The sequence below is a fragment of the Bubalus bubalis genome, chromosome 2, assembly GCF_019923935.1.
Source record: "Bubalus bubalis isolate 160015118507 breed Murrah chromosome 2, NDDB_SH_1, whole genome shotgun sequence".
Classification (NCBI taxonomy): domain Eukaryota; kingdom Metazoa; phylum Chordata; class Mammalia; order Artiodactyla; family Bovidae; genus Bubalus; species Bubalus bubalis.
Window position 1 is genome coordinate 28481228 of NC_059158.1, and position 16172 is coordinate 28497399.

A 16172-nucleotide genomic window follows, 5' to 3' on the forward strand; every position below is an offset into this window, starting at 1 on the left:
TGGCAGGTAACTGTGGAAGGTGTATTAAATTAGTTTACATAATATTAGAGCTTTCAGAGACATATGATTCAGTAGTTAGCCATTTTAGTAGCTCTTTGTTTAGCAATTAGATAGAAAAGACATCCCTAAAGCCTGCTTGCTCTCTTGATTGTTATACAAAGTACTGGCCTCAAAAACCAAGATGTATAGATTTATAAGAGAGAAAATATTGTATAAATCAGAAAGAATGCCCACCCACAGAAATGAAGTTTAATATTAGTAAAGGATAGAATTGCCTTAAAAAAATAAGTCGGGTTCATTAATATTTCTCAAAGCATTCTATTTTAAGTCCCTCTTTCTAGGTAGATTTGCTGCCCACACCAAAACCAAAAAAACTCAGCATTTGCCTCTTATGTACTGGACTTCCACATAAATTATCTTTGAAGAAAGGATTCTGTTGCTTTAAAAAAAAAAAGTGTTTTGAAAATCAATGGGGTAAAGTTTCTTAGAATTCATCCAGATGGGATCACACCTGGAAATTTAATCAGGGTTAACCTGTTGGTAGAGATCAGAGCTCACAAGTCAAAACAGGCTCTCAGTAGTTTTGAAGGCAAAAGGTCTTCATTCAGTATCATCTTTAATGTAAGCTTTTTGACTGATAAACTATCTGCAGATGTTTCACCAAGTCCCAAGCTGAGATGAGGTTTTAGGGACTTCAAATTTTAGAATAGTGACCTTAAAACCATACTGCTGAGAAAAGAGAGTCATCAATAATGAATATATAATTGTGCTAATCTAGTCTGCAGATAAAAACACCACTAAAATGTACTGGTAATGGGAAGAGAAAAGCATCGTAGAGATGTAATAATTTGCACTGTTTTACAAAACTGTTTGCTAGTGAGTGTGAAAGCTTAGGACTGAAGAGCAAGAAAAGGGTGGAACCAAGGGAAGGAGACACAGAGCATGTAGGTTTTTCTCTGAAGATCTCATTGTGGCTACATCATATAGCCAGCTGGCTGCTTCCTGAGGAGTAGGCAAACTGAAATGACCTAAAGTTTACAGGTTGTATTAAAGGAAAAAGAAAAAAAAAAAAAAAAAAAAAGAGCACCGATTTCCTCAGGCAGAAGCTTCTCTGAAACACAGAAGCAGAAACGCAGAGGCACAGAAGGCTTGTGAAAGTTGGATAAAGAAGGCAATGGAATATTAAAACGATGCTGTAGAAATAACGACCAAAAAAAAAAAAAAATAGAACGAATGACAAGGAAAAGGATCCATGAATGAATTAAAGTTCTGGTAGTAGAAACAAGTATAAATAAACATGATGTGTAAATGCACCCTGCCAACGGTGTGTAGTAAACTGTTAACAATAGGTTCTTGGGATGAGGAAGGGGGTGGGAGCCCATTTGTGGTGGTTGCTGATTTCATGGTGTAGATATTCCCAACATGACTAAGCATGATGTCAGGGACCTCAGAGTTGGGAAGGGATGTGAGAGATTGATTTTCATGAGCCAGTCCAATCCTGTTTCAGTGTACCACTGAATCCAACTTCCCCTGTAGTCCTAGGAGCTGCTAGACACCAAGCTTTATGCTTTTACATATATCATTTAATCCTCTCCTAACAGGTAAGTATTATTAACCAAATATAGGACTCAGAGAAGTCACTTGCATGACCATAAACACAGAAGTTCTAGGGTTGCACTGTCCAATGTGGTAGCCACTTTCCACATGTGGCTGTTTAAATTTAAATTAATGAAAATTAAATAAAATTAAAAATCTAACTCCTCAGTCACACTAGCTATATTTCAAGTGTGTATGAGCTCCGTGTGGAGAATAGTTATCATATTGGAGACCACAGTTGTGGAATAATTTTAACACTGCAGAAGGTTCTACTAGATGGTGCTGGTTGAATGTCTTTTAACTTAAAGTTTAGAGTCTGGGCCTCATGGTCCAAAGAGACCTGGTATCTTAAATAATAGAAAATACTTACATAACTTCTTACAACATGTTGCTTCTGAAGTAATTTCACCAATGATGCCATCCTCCCACAGTGTTTGGCTGGAAGATTTGAATCCCTGTAGTTGTAAGGAATAAATTTGTGCTTAAGAGGGCCAAAGGGAATTGTAGAAAATTCTTCTTAGAAAAAAAAAATCAAGAAAAAAATGAGCTGCATTACTCAGATTTCCTATTTGCCCTCACAATAAGCTCTCAAACAGCAAACAGTCATCTTTTTGAAACATAAATCTAACCATGCCTTTTCTGCTTGAGATTTAATAAGGCTTCTTATTTAATTTCAAATTAAAAACAAATTCTTTGCTTGCCTTTGCACACAAGGCCAATCTTACCCCTTATCTTTCTCTCATTCCTTCACTTTGCTCCAATGACATAGACTCTCCTCCATTTCTGTGAAATTTCTAAGGAGTTACAGACTTTTGAATTCTGTGCATGTCCCCGTAGAGTCGGGGCTTTATTTTATGCACTAGAATAGGGTTAGAAAATAGTTGTTGCTAAATGATTCTTACTATGAAAAGATGCATGCTATAAAGATAAAAATTATATAATTAAGCCTTCTTGGAAAGGAAAAGCATAATTTTCCTTTTTTCTATTTCTGGGGGGAAAATCGAATGAAGTTTAGGAGGTTGTCAGTTACGGTCCGTATCTCACCTATGACTCACAGGCTCAGGTTTGAATTGTCTGAGGGCTGAGTGAGCGGTTGGAATTCAGTGAAGCCACTCATAGTGTGCCAGTAAATGCTCAACAATCAACTCTTGGGTAGGGAGAAAGGGGCTGATCTGTAGCCCTTGTGACTTTCACGGGCCAAAAACCTCCCACCAAAGCTAATTTCAAGACACTATGCCACAGAATGTAAAGGTAGGAAAGTGAAGTGAAGTGAAAGCCGCTCAGTTGTGTCCAACTCTTCGTGACCCCATGGTCTATACAGTCCACGGAATTCTCCAGGCCAGAATACTGGAGTGCATAGCCTTTTCCCTCTCCAGGGGATCTTCCCGACCCAGAAATTGAACCAGGGTCTCTTGCATTGCAGGCCGTTTCTTTACCAACTGAGCTATCAGGGAAGCCCAGAGATAGGAAAAGATGCACCCAATAAGTTCTTACAAGCCAGCTCCAGTAACCACTGAATCCACAACATACACACACACACACACACACACTCCCATCCAGAGCCTCTTAAATCATGTCAAAGTTTGATCCATAGTTCATTTTTAATGAGCACTGTAGTAGTTTCATGCAAAAATGTGAGAACCTTTTCATACAGGTAGCAATATTGGCAGCAGCTGGTAGGTGTGTTGCCACAGGAAGGATTTCCCATCAGAAATGGAAACCACAAGCTTAGGGAGAATCCCTGAAGTAGGCAAGAATGGCTGGGAATCAGAAACAGCACAGCTTAGTTCCCATCAAATGTCTCTGTGGGAACTAAGGGACCACAGAGACAACTCATTTATAGGGAGGGCCCATCCCAGAAACGAGGAGCTGTTCACGCTTCCAGGGGACCTCTCCTCAGGGCTCCTTTCTCACAGCACTGCTTTTTCTCCAAAGCCACACAAGCACCTTGTCATGGTCCAGGCTGTCACAACTCAGTGTGTGCCTGGAACCACTTCTTGTCTCTGAACCTACATTTTCTTCTTAAAGGTAAAGTGGGGATGGGAGTCTTTGCATTGCCTACATCACAGAATAGTTGTGATGAGATGTTTTATGCAAAAGCTCTTTGAAAGGGACATAAGCCCATGAAAATTGCAGGTGGCATTATTACCTGCTAAGGCGTGCTTAGATCTAAAATCCTATCAAAGTTCAACCCAAGGGCCTCTGGGCTCTGCATAAGAAGTACTTCTCAGTCCTGTTGGCTTTTGGGGCTCAGACTGACTCACCACCAGCTAAGGGTCCTGGCTTTCTGCCTGTTTATATATTTATGTGTCAATAGACATATATTCCTGGTACTTGGCTGCTCATCTACAGAGGAGGCTACTATACTTTGGTTGCCAAAATTGAAGTCTTGGGGTGGTCTCTAGTCTCCTGGGATAACCTGAGCGATCAGAAGATAAACCACAAACAAAGTTTTGACTCTTGACCAAATCCAGACATTTCAGCTTTGGAATCGTGCCCATCTTCCTAGCATGTATAAGAACAAAGGCATGGAAAATAAGAAAAGAGAAGGGCGTTTAAAAGAGAATCTCACACCTGCATCCTGATGAAAACTAGAGAGAGAGTTTATTTTACTCACTAATTAAAATCTAGGAATTGAATATGAATACAGATTTATTTTCCTTACCATACAAGAAAATTTAAGGGCATGGACCAAAGGCTGTACTAAAAAGCTTTTGCTGAATTATTATATTTATTCTCTATAACAACCCTGTTGGTGGTCCTCCAGGGTGGCAAATATAATAATACTAATTAGCCTTTATTGATCATTTGCTTGGTATTGAGCACCAGGATAGAGCTTTATCTGCACTGTTCATCCTCACAAATTCCCTATGAGGTTTAAGTTATTCTCATTTGAAATATCAGGCAAAGGGAAGCTCAGAGAGGTTAAGTAACTCATCCAAGCATGTACAGTTAGCAAGTGATGGAACTGGGGCTGAATCTAACGTTTCTCTGACTCCAAAGCCAACGCTCTTAGCCCTCCCATAGGAAAATATGGGTGTCCTGCATTAATCTTTCTCTCTTCGTTCAGAAGTGTGAATGCAAACAGCAAGTCAGAATGGTGCCTCATTGACTGTTCCTGAGTAGACGCGCAAACAGAGCAGGGCTCTTCAGACATATCATCAGGAAGTATGTTTGAACTACCTGCTTAGCTTCTAAATTTAAAGTCTCCTTTCCTATGTGTCTGGCCCTGGAACCTAAGGGAGCTGGGGTGAAGGGAGGTGGCCTGTGAACTGCTCTGTGTCCACGGGCCACGCTCACACTCTCCTATGAATGGGTCAGAGACAGGGTCTGCTCAAAATCTTGGCAGCTATATGCACACCAAAGCAGAGACACATACATAAGGAAGCTGTTTATGGAAACTTAAAAACTGACACAATGATTTAGGTTTTCAAATGAATTTCCGATGTTTATCTTTATGAGGCTGTTAGTACACTGTAAACATTACTTTTGATATAATCTCCCCTATACTGCAACTGGGTGATGCCTGAATTCTGAGTTACAATGAAAGTATTGTGCAATGTGGCACATGATCCATGAGATAATGGCAGTGTTAACCACTGCATTCAGGCAGGGTGTGATTAATAAGACAGGTAGAAAACAGGATCACAGCTTTCTCCTGGGTGTAAGACACATGGTTTTGACTCCGTGGTGGCTCAGGTGGTAAAGGATCTGCCTGCAATGTGGGAGACCCAGGTTTGATCCCTGGATCGGGAAGATCCCCGGAAGAAGAAAATGGCAACCCACTCTAGTATTCTTGCCTGGAGAATTCCATGGACAGAAGAGCCTGGTGGGCTATCGTCCATGGGGTCACAAAAAGTGGGACATGACTGAGTGACTTAACACTTTGACTCAAGTAAACCATGAAGAAATTTGCTAAGTCAGAGTATCTGCCCCAAATTTAATCAACATTAATATGTTTGAGTAAAAACTTGGGAAAATAAGGTAGTTTCCCTCTACCATATTTGTTCTGAACAATAAAAACATTCTGTTTGGTTTTGTTTGCTTGGTTTTGGTTTTTAAACTGCTTGTTTCACTATTAGTATAACTCTTTCCCACCAGTTTCTTAAACCTCACCTACCAGAATGTGAGGTCAGGTTCAGATCTTGGGATTTAGAAGAAAATAAGATCACTGGTCTCAAAGATACCCTAAGTGCTTGCAAACTCAGAAGTCGAGTGCCACCTTGGGTGTAGACGGGGGTAAGGCTGTTCAGCCTCAACAGAGGGTCAAAGGGTCTTGCACTGAGTTCTGAATCCAAAGATGAAAAGGGCCTGACCAGGTCCCCCCATAGCTCACCCCAGATACACTAACTCTTACTGCAACCTTTTGAAGGTAGAGGAGGAGGTGAGATGAGGAAAAGATGGTCATGATCTTCCTTCTCTCCATCTCACTTCTAGAAACTTATCCGAGGGAGAGGAGGAACCTTACAGATTTCTTACACTGCAACTTTCTGAAGGTAGTGGAGGGGGTGAGATGAGGAAAAGATGGTCATGATCTTCCTTCTCTCCATCTCACTTCTAAAAACTTATCCGAGGGAGAGAAGGAACCTTACAGATTTCTTACATTGAGTAGTCTAACCACTCAGAACTTAGAAAACTATACTTGTTAAGTGTTTAATCCTACCTGTGGTGTGAGATTTCAGTGTACTGCTGTGTGAACCATGTAACCACTAGGTCCCATGTGACTCCTCTATGGCCTGGGAATACCAATACCCACACTAACTCCCCTCCTGGGTGGTGTAAATATGAAGTAAGGGGAGGACGGGGGTGGGGGGGGTGGGGTGCAGTTCTGAAACCAAGCGAGCCCTGGGATGCAAACGTTACTACCCCTCATTCCAATTCTACTCCATCCCTTCATCACCTCCAAAGTCAGCATCTAGGGGCAGTGGGGAGGATTAATGAAGGGCTGCACCCCTGCTCTCAACAGCACCCCCAGACAGCACTGCAGTCAGACGAGTCCCCGCTCTGTGTAAATCACAGGGAAACTTCACAGACTGGCATTTATATTTTTATTTCATGATTTTTTTATAACACCCTTTGGGCTCGCTCCTTCCTGGATCTTGAATGATTAAAAGCAAACTAGGTTTAGAATGAAAGTATGTCTAATTAATTCCACCTAAACTTAAACTTCATCATCCACAACCTCTGCATCCCACCATCCTGGACAGAAAATGCTAGTGGGCTACAACTTGAGGATGGGGGAAAGTTTTCAAAGAATGAACATGCTGAAGTCTGAGGTAAGGGAATCTTAAAAGATCCTCCACCTCCAAGAGCAGCCTCAATGGCATAAAATCCCTCTGCTGCTAAAATCTCCCTGCCTTGGCAATTAGATGTATGCTGTTCACCACACAGTGCTCTAAGAATGTCTTCAAGGGAAGACCTATCACCCAAATAAACTTGCTTTCTGGGGTTCTGGAGAGTGCAAAGTGCTGAAATGTGCCTGGTGGCTGGCTCAGAAATGAGAAGAAAATATTTGGTGATGGGAAGGAGGGGAGAGCTGAACTTTTTAAGCTGAGGGGGTGAGGAGAGAGGGCCTGGGGTCCATCCTGTCTGGTGAGCAGTCAATGCACTGCAGGCCTGCTTGAAGGCCAAGTGGGGTTGGAAAGCTCTAATTAGATTAGTGATGTTTTGCTAGAAGGCAGAAAGCTTAAAACATTAACTTTTTAAACAAGTACATCAGTTCTGAGTAAACATTATTCTTTTATTTAGTCGTATGGTCTGAGTCAGCCTATTTCCAGGACAGTGGTAATGCATGCGTTTGATTCCTGAATGCAAGTATGCTTTCAATTTTACTATGCAAATCCCCTGATTCTGGAATGCTTCTGCAGGGCTTGCAACTGGCTATCTGCTGCTCACTTCTCTCCTGCTCCATGGGCTCTGTTCCTGCCAGGCACCCCCAGGCAGCTGGTGGCAGTCCTAGGTAGCCCCACTAGAGCTCCCAGTCTCATCCCTGTGGGTTGAAGGGCATTTCATTGTCTGTGAGATAAAATCCACATTTTTCACCAAGTCCATAAAATTAATCCAACTTTTATATTCATATTGAGGGTAATTCATCATTTTTGAAAGTAGCCATCAGAAGCAACAATTGAGAAAAAAAGTGTGTTAGTCTCTCAGTCGTGTCCAACTCCATGACCCAGTGGACTGTAGCCACCCAGGCTCTTCTGTCCATGGAATTCTCCAGGCAAGAATACTGGAGAGGGTAGCCATTCCCTTCTTCAGGGGATTTTCCCAACCCAGGGATCGAACCTGGGTTTCCTGCATTGCAGGTTGATTTTTTACAATCTGAGCCAATAAGGAAATCCAACAATTGAGAAATGGTCTTTAAATCCACACAGATCTGAGTAGAATTCTAAGACTATCATGCTGATTGTGTGGCTTTGGGCAAGACTCAGTTTTCACATTTGTCAAATGTGAATATCTCATAATTTCCTGGTTTGTTGTGAAGATTGATTAAGATAACATATAAAGCTACCAGCTCAGTGGCTGACCTTGACATCCATAACCCATGGCCCACAGGTTTCCTCCTGTTCCTTTGTGCTTCAGGTGAAGAGCAGGAGCTAAAACAGAAATGGACATCAGGAATCCATCATCTCTTTTTGGGGGGAATTAAAACCTGTGGAACTCTATAGGGACTTAACAGTCCCCTTTCCAGCATCATCTCCCAAGAACTTAAGCAAACCCAAGCTGATATTCCAGCCATCCTCATCTTTCCAGTTACAAATGTGCCCATACTTCCATATCTCCATACCTGTGGTTCTCCCTGTTCTCAACTTCCATCCCACCTTTCATGATGCATGAAGTCCCATACTTCTATGATAGCCAATTCCATGGTTGCCTCCCTGGTAACATCTTCCATGCTTGTTTCTCCCTCTCACCAGAAAAGTCTCTCACTGCTTGCATGCACGCGTACACACACACACACACCCCCCAAGCCCATGCTTGGAGCACAGTGTGGGAGCCTTGGTGACCCTTTAGTCTACTCTAGTATTTTGGGGTATTCATTTCTCTCTGGGTCCTGTCAGAGGATGGGTTTTCAAGGGCAGAAGTTTATATATGAATTCCTAGAATCTCACACAGCACACATTCAATACCAAATAAATACCTATTGAACAAATGAATGAATGACAAGACTACGTAGCTCTTTAAATGAAGGGTTGAAAAGATCATGAAAGAAAATTAACCCAGGGAAATGTTCCCTAAGAATGACGCAGCCTGTGTTCCAGAGGACTCAGGTGCTTGCCGAGTACTCAGGCTAGACGACTCTGAAAGGGATAATATCCCAGGCACTGCTCCTGAGTTCCCTCACCAGCAGTGGCGCCTCCTGCGGCCACTCCGTTCCACAGCAGCCTCTGCCGCTTAGTTTCCTTCCTTGAAATCTCCTGAAGGCAAAGAGGGTAGCCATTTTGCCAGCCCTATCACCGAAGTTGCTGGTTCAGTGAGCAATTCTAAGTAAACTGCAGCCAAGAAAGCAGAGGAGACAAGACGGAGTGTTTTCCTTCCTGCATCTTCAGACACAAGCATGGTCCCTCTTCTTGCCAGAGCAGAAGAGAGCACTGGGGAGAAACGACTCATCTTTGTGGGGGTGATTCAGCCCCACCTTAGAGTATGCGTCTCCGACCAAGAGCTTCCTATGTGACACGTGAAAACTGTCACTGAGCCTCACACAGCAGAGCCAAGTTACACACTGAGGGCACTTCAGTGTACAAAGTGTCCGGAAGAGAGTTTGAAGCAAGCGCATTTTCAGGCACTCAAACAGTTAAAATAACATCCCTTCTTTTATCTTTTTCCTCACCTATTTTTGAACCAGCAGCTGGTGTGGGGAATGGGATGATGGGGGAAGTGAGGGAAGCTGGATGTGAAGGAAGAATGTTTAGACTGAAACTTGCAGACCTGTTCTCCAGAGTCAGATGGCCAATTGCTCTGGCCTGTTTCCTGCCTTTGTGAGGAACTAAAGGAAAAAACCTGGAAAGTGCAGGAAACTTTTACGACATCAACTGGAGTAAGTAAACTTCATTCCTCTAGAAATTCACTGGCTTTAAGTATGAAAGAGGGACTGTGCCTAGAGGAATTTAATCTTTCTTAAACCTATTTATTTACTGAATCTATCATATTAGTATATCACTGAGGTTGATACAGTTCAATTTGTTTTTTAAACATATTTGTAAATGTATAGAATGTTATGATTGGATTTTGCTCTAGTTCAGTGCTTTTAACAGATTTTTACAAATGAATAACAGTTTTCTTTCATTTCAGTTGAGGTACTGATATGGGATGCTATTGCAATATATTAATACAGAAAAGACATTTTTACAATCACCTATTATCATCATCTGGAGAAGGCAATGGCACCCCACTGCAGTACTCTTGCCTGGAAAATCCCGTGGATGGAGGAGCCTGGTGGGCTGCAGTCCATGGCGTTGCTAAGAGTCAGACACGACTGAAGCGACTTAGCAGCAGTAGCAGCAGCAACCTTAGAAAGAACAGGAGATTCATCATCCTTTAGTGTCATAGGTATATACACTAGAATTATCTTATTTTTATTAGTCCCTTCTTCTCCAGGGAATTGTTCATGGAGACATTTGTTGCATTGTAGATGAGGAAATTGAGGCTCAGAAAGTCCATTTAACACCTGGTTTATTAAAGTTCAACTCTGTATAAGGCTCCACTTGGGGCAGTGCACACATTCAGAATCTTGTAAGACAGGGGTCGCAACCACGCTGGCGTTTACGATGATATTGGAGAAATGACCTGTGTAAAAACAACTTCACAGTAAAACATCCTACATACCTGAAACTCTGTTGCTTAGCAAGCTCAGCTACCAGAACACAGTGATCAAGTAGTCTGAGCTTAAACTCATGACCTAAGCTTACACACGTGATCTATAAGCCCTTTCTTAGAGCCTCATTTTAGAAGAAATCTAAAAGTCTTGGCCGTGATGTACTAGCTGTCCCCAGTAGATGAAAAGAATAAATCAGAAGAGATATTTGAGCCTGCTAGGAAGACCTCTGGAGACAAGATACAATTTGACAGCGATGAAATGTTGACAACAACGATAGATGTCAACAAGGAGGATACAAAATCTATTGAAATTAACACAAGGCACTGGATGAAAAAGCAGAGTCTGGGGCTACTTAGCATATAAGCAAAAAACTCAACATATAAACAGACCCTGGTGGTGCCTCACAGGATGATAACTGATCGTGACTGGTAGAGCCTTATGAGGCAGTCAACCCACTTGGTAGCCAGAGGAACAACATAGTGTTTGGAGTCCTTAAAAATACCCATTTCCTAAAATATTTACTCTTGCGGAACATTTCCTTCCATAGCCATGTCTAATAATAGAGGTGGTCCTGGAGTGAAAAACATTTGTTTTGCAGGGACAATAAAGAGTTCAAAAGGGGTATGAGATCTTGCCTTCTAAGATACTCAGTGTTCGCCTCATGCAAGTGTGGGGAACCACTGTCTCTGTTTAGTGCCCTTTGTGTCAAGGTGATGTGCATGCGTGTGCACATATGTGTGCTCACCTTCCATGCAGTTATCTGCTTTTTTCCTCTAAAAAAAAAAAAAAAAAACCCCACATTGGTATTTTCCTCTTCTTGGTGCTCTGGGAATGAAGAACCTGTTTTTCCCCTCAGGTGAAAGTATCTCTAAGTTTTTCTGCCCTATCTTTGTTTCTGCTCTACTTTGATGAATGATAAAATTTTAAAAAGGCTGATCTGCCTGCTGCTATTAGAAAAAAATTATAGGTATTCCACACTTGTCTCCATAACTGCAGCACGAGCAGTAAACGTGCACTGGTCATTGAACACTGACAATCTCATTGTTTTGTTCATTTTGATGCCTGAGCTTGATGAAGTGGCTTTTGATTCGTAAGGGGTGGGGGAGTGACAGGAAGAGGCGGCCTTGTAGATGAAAGCCCTTTCAAGCCCAAGAATGCTGACTGCTGAGGAAGGGAAAAAAAGGCAGCTGGCTTGAGATTTTTTAAAACATATTTTGCCAAGGAGCCGTGTGATGCAAATGGCATACCAGAGCATACACGTGTACACTTTTTCCAGAGACGTTTACTTCAAATACTCACCACAGATGGTCTCTAATCAAGAACAGTCAGGCCAGCCCCTGCTGGTGAGGACACGACTTCCTTTGGGAGCAGAAGGTTTCTTTGTAAGGCAGGCCCCAAATCATAAACATCTGAGAGAACCTGCAGCCAGAGGAGCTGCCGCCACCGCGTTCGTGATGACCCTCCCGGTCCCCCAAGCCCCAGCCCCACAAGCGCTGTCCCGTAGTTCTGGCAACAGGTCATGCCTCTGAAAGGGCCAGCCACCGCTCCAGCTCCGTGGGCCATTCTCACAGCCCTGCTGTGCTGGGTGAGCTGTGTCTGCGGAGCCTACGTTCAGCAGGCAACACATCTTCTAGGAGGTCCAGCTTCTGGAAAATTACCCATTTATGACTGAGAAATCAGAGGGGTTCTTATAACTCATAAAAAGTACTGAGAAGAGAGGAGATGATACGAATAAACTTGTTTACAAAACAGAAATAGACTCACAGACATAGTGAATAAATTTATCATTACCAAAGGGGAAAGGGTAGCAGGGATAAATCAGGAGACTAGGATTAACGTATACTCACTACTATATTGAAAACAGGTAACCAACAAAGAATTGCTGTATAGCACGGGCAACTATACTGGATGTCTTGTAATAACCTAAAAGTTATCCATTTTCTATGGCTATCTATTTTCTACTTTATAGAAAACAGATAACCAACAAAGTCTTACTGTATAGTGCAGGGAGCAATATCTTGTAATGATCTATAAGGGCACACAATCTGAAAAATTATATACATATATCTTAACACATATATATGGAATCTAGAAAAATGCTACTGATAAACAGCAGAGAATGGACTTGTGGACACCGTGGGGGATGGTGAGAGTGGGACAAGCTGAGAAAATAGCACTGGTATATAAACACTATCATGCGTAAAATAGTTAGTAGGAAGTTGCTAAATAAGACAGGAAGCCCAGCCTGGTGTACTGTGATGACCTAGAGGAGTGGGAGGGGGGGCGGGGAGGACTTAGGAAGGAGGGAATATATATATATTTAATTATCACTAATTCATGTTGTATCTCTGTGTGTATGTGTATGGCCAAAACCTACACAAAGTTGTACAGCAATTTTCCACCGATTAAAAATGAATAATTTTTTAAAAAGAAAAAAATTATATATATATATATGTATAGACAGATAGATATATACATATATGCTGATGTTGTCCACATTCTGGATTTTGGCCATTGTAACATGTGTGTAATGGTATTTCATTATTATTTTAATTTTGCATTTCTCTGATGGCATTTAATGTCAGCATCATTCATATACCTCTTTGCCATTCGTATATCTTCTTTGGTGAAATATCTGTTAAAGTCTTTGGCCCATTTTTCATCAGGTTGTTGTTTTCTTACTGTTTTAAGAGTTCTTTGTATATTTTGAATAACAGTTCTTTATCACATATGTCTTCTGCAAATATTTTCTCCCAGTCTATGGTTTCTCATCTAATTTTCTTGATATTGTTTTGTGTTTTACATTTCAGTCTCTGATCCATTTTGAGTTAATTTTTGTGATAGATATAAGGTCTATGTCTAGATTAATTTTTCTATATGATATCCAATTCTGTCTTTTTTAAGGTGGATATTTTGTTCATCATGGTTTTTTGTATACATTTTTATTTTTCAAAGATTAAATAAGACTATCATTTATCTGAATTACTGAGGGTTTTTTTTTGCTGACTGCTTAAATTTTGCACTGAGGTATCAATAACCTCACACATGAAGCTGGCACCACCCTTAAGGCAGAAAGTGAAGAGGAACTAAAGAGCCTCTTAATGAAAGTGCAAGAGGAGAGTGAAAAAGCTGGCTTAAAACTCAACATCCAAAAAACTAAGATCATGGCATCTGGTTTCCTCACTTCATGACAAATAGATGGGGAAACAGTGGAAACAGTAACAGACTTTATTTTCTTGGGCTTCAAAATCATGCAGATGGTGACTGCAGCCATGAAATTAAAAGGCACTTGCTCCTTGGAAGAAAAGCTATGATAGCAACCTAGGACCAACCTACACAGCATTTTAAAAAGCAGAGACATTACTTTGCTGACAAAGGTCCATCTAGTCAAAGCTGTTTTTCTAGTAGTCATGTATGGATGTAAGAGTTGGACCATAAAGAAAACTGAGTGCCAAAGAACTGATGTTTTTGAACTGTGGTGCTGGAGAAGACTCAAGAGTCCCCTGGACTGCAAGGAGCTCAAACCAGTCAATCCTAAAGGAAATCAGTCCTGAATATTCATTGGAAGGACTGATGCTGAAGCTGAAGCTCCAATACTTTGGCCACCTGATGTGAAGAACTAACTCCTTGGAAAAGACCCTGATGCTAGGAAAGATTTAAGGCAGGAGGAGAAGGGGACGACAGAGGACAAGATGGTTGAATAACATCACTGACTCGATGGACATGAGTTTGAGCAAGTTCCGGGAGTTGGTAATGGACAGGGAAGCCTGGTGTGCTGCAGTCCATGGGGTTGCAAAGAGTCAGACATGACTGAGCAACTGAACTAACTGAAGTGCCCTATTTTTGTCCTGTGTCTGGATTGAGTGAGCGCAAGTATCTCTTATTATAAAATCCTATCATGTGCTAATACAGGGTAGCAAAAACAGCACTAGTCTTTGAGTAAGAGGCCCAGTCTTGTGAATTTAAGCAAGTCATAACTAAGTCCTCCTTTCCTCACCTGAAAAATGCAGACAGAATGTTGCAAAGACCAAACAAGGCTGATACTGGGTCTGAAAATACTTGGAAAATGTAAAGCAGTATATATTAAAGCATTAAGTATACTTATATATAGGAGATGCTATGCTAAAGCTGAAACTTCAGTACTTTGGCCACCTCATGCAAAGAGTTGACTCACTGGAAAAGACTCTGATGCTGGGAGGGATTGGGGGCAGGAGGAGAAGGGGACGACAGAGGATGAGATGGCTGGATGGCATCACTGACTCGATGGACATGAGTCTGAGTGAACTCTGGGAGTTGGTGATGGACAGGGAGGCCTGGTGTGCTGCGATTCATGGGGCCACAAAGAGTCGGACACGACTGAGCGACTGAACTGAACTGAATACTTCCTATGATACTGTGTGTGTGCATGTGAACACTTGATAAAACACTGACAAAATCAGCCAATTCCATCTTTTTCAAAGCAGCAGAAAGATTTGCATGCTCTGAGACTATTTAGAGTTTTCTCACCTATGTTTGATGCAAAGGGATTACAAGTTGGGGGAAACTTTTCACCAAGAAGTCAAGGACCAAGGCAGGATGGCCTGTTCGCTGCAGAGGGCAATTATATGAGAAACAAGCTATTGAGTTTGAGGGGATTGGAGAGACCTCCTGAAACAGCACTGGCAGTACTAAAACTGGGAAAGTCCCGAACAAGTTTGGAGACAAATCAGTCATTCTGAAAGCATGATGCCGTCATTAGAAAGAACTTGGACTAAGAAGTGGGTACCAAACATTCCTCTCTTAGCTGAGATATACCTGTTGACTTTGGGCAAGTCACTTAACTTCAGATCCTTGGTTCCTCAGAGTACAAAACTGGGGACTTGGACCTGTATTCACCTAAACAGCACATATACAAAGCATGTGCTATCATTGGAATCTATGAGAAATGCCCTACCTCATTGAAGCCTCTCAACAACTCCATGATAAAAGCAGTATTATTTTTCCCTACTGACAGATGAGAACACAGAGAATTGAGAGAGGTCAGGATTCAAGTCACATCGAGTAAATCAGCATATCGTAGCCATGATGGGTACCACCTCTTGAGTGGGAACTCAGTTCCCAGCACTACCGCATGCTGGCTCTGTCACCCTGGGTAAATCCCTTAGCTTCTGGGCTTCAGCAATATGGGCACTTCTTCATTTGCAAGAGTTTGAAAACAGTACCAGGCTACAAGTGTTTGTTAAATAAATAAAAAGAGACATTCATGCTCTTAAATGCTACAGATCTCCTCCAGCTCTTACGAGGCTAAGATTTTATGAATGGCCATGTCCTCTTATTTTCTCCCCTCTATACAAAGGTGGAAAACTGCTAAATGCAGAGCATTTTTGCTATAATGAAGGGCTAATAGTCTGACCTCATTCCCAAACCACATTCTCAAAGAAAACACTGCTGATTCTCATGGAGTGTCTGTGTGATTGAGGATCTTTGAATTCACTCCTGGGCATCTTTAAAAAAGAAAAGAAATCAGCACAACATTTGTGTTGTGCCTGGACATTAAATCTGCAGACCTTTGCCAATCTGTAAGTCATTCGGAACCTTTAACATCACTGAAGTTTAGAGTTTCTTTGTTGTGATGATATGAGGAGTTTTCAGCTCTTCAACCACCAAGAAAAAGCTATCATCTTTCATCTTTCAGTGATTTCTTTGGAGACATTTTTTCCCACTGTGTTTCTCACCATTGTTTAACTGTAACATCTAAGATAAAGGATCTGATTTTTAT

The 16172-nt window shown here is 41.6% G+C and overlaps 2 long non-coding RNA genes across 2 annotated transcripts in view; one reads left to right on the plus strand and one right to left on the minus strand.

The window, feature by feature from the left end:
- Positions 1–9995, minus strand: part of LOC123329686 — a 34889-nt gene extending 24894 nt beyond the window's left edge. The window contains exons 1-2 of the long non-coding RNA XR_006545204.1: positions 9953–9995; positions 1967–2051 (exon numbers count right to left, since the gene is read on the minus strand). This is a non-coding gene — a long non-coding RNA (uncharacterized LOC123329686). The remainder of the gene's footprint in view (positions 1–1966; positions 2052–9952) is intronic.
- Positions 1–16172, plus strand: part of LOC123329687 — a 140320-nt gene that overhangs the window by 120092 nt on the left and 4056 nt on the right. The gene's annotated exons all lie outside the window — the stretch shown is intronic.